General features: G+C 50.8%; 1 protein-coding gene across 5 annotated transcripts in view; it reads left to right on the top strand.

The window, feature by feature from the left end:
- Positions 1-2,500, top strand: part of LOC114448680 (semaphorin-6D-like) — a 34,600-nt gene that overhangs the window by 11,656 nt on the left and 20,444 nt on the right. The window lies entirely within an intron of this gene.

The raw sequence follows: 2,500 nt of genomic DNA, 5'->3' as shown, positions 1-2,500 counted from the left end.
TGTTTACTGCATTTACTGTTGGTTAATTACTGTTTGTCACTTATGGAGAGCTCTGGCAGCAGCTACGCCTCGCCCCGCTGCCAGCAAAGCTTTTAGGCTGCTGGGATTTTCAGAGATTAGCCAGAGTCACGGAGCTGGAGCAGAAGAGGAGGAGAGGATGGAGGGATGGAGGGATGGAGGGATGGAGGAGGCGGTGGGTTGCACAGCAGACGTCTGAGTGATGATAAATCCTGTCTGTGACCGTGAGGACGAGATTTAATAAGATGAAATGAAAACAAACCTCACTGCCGGCCACATGGAGCATCGTCTGGGTAACCATGGGAACCGCTGACCTGCCCCAACAGCTCTGCTTGATAATTGTGGGTATTGATCATGTGTGTGTCTGCATACCTCCTGCTCTCTCCCATGATGCTCTGCTCTCTGACCTCAGCGCAGAGGTTGCGTCTAATTGGACAGTGGCTCATTGTAATGGCTCCCATTAGCTTGTTAGGGGAGGTGAGCTCATGCAGACCCTCGCTAACGAGCGCAGCCTCGTTACCCGGAGGCTCTGATTATCAAGACTCTTCTTCTGGATTTTCCCTGTGCTCTCTGACATCACAGGAAGTGTCTCTGTGATGACCTCAGCTGCAGGCAGCTGATTGGCCAGAGGCTCCACTGGTCTGTCAAAGTGTGTTTTCTGGAAGGTCAGTTCTGTAGGTTCTGATTGGATGCCGCTCTGTGACATCATAAAGGGAGCACTGTGACACACAGAGGATGGAGGCAGTGATTCGGGAAGGGAACCCTTCTTGTACAGGTGATCTGTAGCAGGTCCAGTCCAGCTTGTTGTCCAGCCACAACCCCAGGTACTTGTAGTTGCCTACAGTCTCCACCTCTTCGTCCCTGACGGTCACTGGACGTGGTTGTGGGCTGGACTTCCTGAAGTCGATGACCAGCTCCTTAGTCTTTGAGGTGTGAAGGGTGAAGAGGAGGGGGCCGGCACCGTCCCCTGGGAGCTCCGCTGCTGCTGCTGCTGACGTCCTCTAACAGTCTAAACTCTGAGCTGCAGTGAAGGCAGCACGGCGCCTCAGCCTGACATGAATCAGCTGATTCATTCTGAACTAAGCTGCTTACAGAGAAACATCTGCTGTGTGTGTGTGTCTGTGTGTGTCTGTGTGTGTCTGTGTGTCAGTGTGTGTGTCTGTGTGTGTCAGTGTGTGTCTGTGTGTCAGTGTGTGTGTCTGTGTGTCTGTGTGTGTGTGTCTGTGTGTGTCAGTGTGTGTCTGTGTGTCAGTCTGTGTGTCTGTGTGTCAATGTGTGTGTGTGTCTGTGTGTGTCAGGTTGTGTGTCTGTGTGTCAGTGTGTGTGTCTGTGTGTGTCAGTGTGTGTCTGTGTGTCAGTGTGTGTGTCTGTGTGTGTGTCTCTGTGTCTGTGTCAGTGTGTGTGTCTGTGTGTGTGTGTGTCTGTGTGTGTCAGTGTGTGTCTGTGTGTCTGTGTGTGTCTGTGTGTCAGTGTGTGTGTCTGTGTGTGTGTGTCTCTGTGTCTGTGTCTGTGTGTGTGTCAGTGTCTGTGTGTGTGTGTCTCTGTGTCTGTGTGTGTCTGTGTGTCTGTGTGTGTCTGTGTGTCAGTGTGTGTGTCTGTGTGTGTGTCTGTGTGTGTGTCTGTGTGTGTGTGTCTCTGTGTCTGTGTGTGTGTCTGTGTGTGTGTGTCTCTGTGTGTGTGTGTGTGTGATGACAGCAGGAAACAGGTGAAGATTGTAAATACAGAGGTGGAGGATCAGAGGACTCACTCCTCTTCCTCTTCCTCTTCCTCTTCCTCTTCCTCTTCCTCTTCCTCTTCTCCATCTGTTCCTCCAGACGTCTTTCATCCTCTCAGTCTTGTCTCTGCTGCCATTACCCTCCATTCATTCAGTGTGTTTCTCTCAGTCATTAGACACACACACACTGATGATGCACAGTAACCACACACTGTCTAAAAGTGGATCAGTGTGTGTCTTGTGTAGTAATATTTGTGGTCTGAGTGAGCACTCTGCTCGTGGCGTCCTGGTCCAGCCGCCGCTCGGCTCTCGTCTCTCTCTGTGTCTCTTCATTCTCCGCTCTGTATGGATCCTGTCAGCAGATCAAGTGACTCATTTAGATAATTGAAACATCTCCTTCTCGCCGCCGTGGGGTGTTTCTGCCGACAGGCGCCTGTCACTCATACATCAGGACTGATCCGCCACGCAGGAAGTGCGGTCGCCTGGAGGATTACACTGATTTATAACACGTTCAGATTACATCATAAATCCTGCTTCAGCTGATCGATTACACCTTCACTGCAGGATCGATTCATATTACACTGATTCAATTAGCCTGAACACATTTAACCATTTACTGCCCACTGAGCTGCCGTCAGTCACTGTGTGTGTGTGTCTGTGTGTGTGTGTCTGTGTGTCTGTGTGTGTGTGTCTGTATGTCTGTGTGTGTGTCTGTGTCTGTGTGTGTGTCTGTGTGTGTGTGTGTGTGTCTGTGTGTGTCTGTGTGTG

Source organism: Parambassis ranga, chromosome 2, assembly GCF_900634625.1.
Source record: "Parambassis ranga chromosome 2, fParRan2.1, whole genome shotgun sequence".
Taxonomy (NCBI): domain Eukaryota; kingdom Metazoa; phylum Chordata; class Actinopteri; family Ambassidae; genus Parambassis; species Parambassis ranga.
The sequence above is the reverse complement of the archived record's forward strand: the minus strand, read 5'-3'. Positions and strand labels throughout refer to the sequence as shown.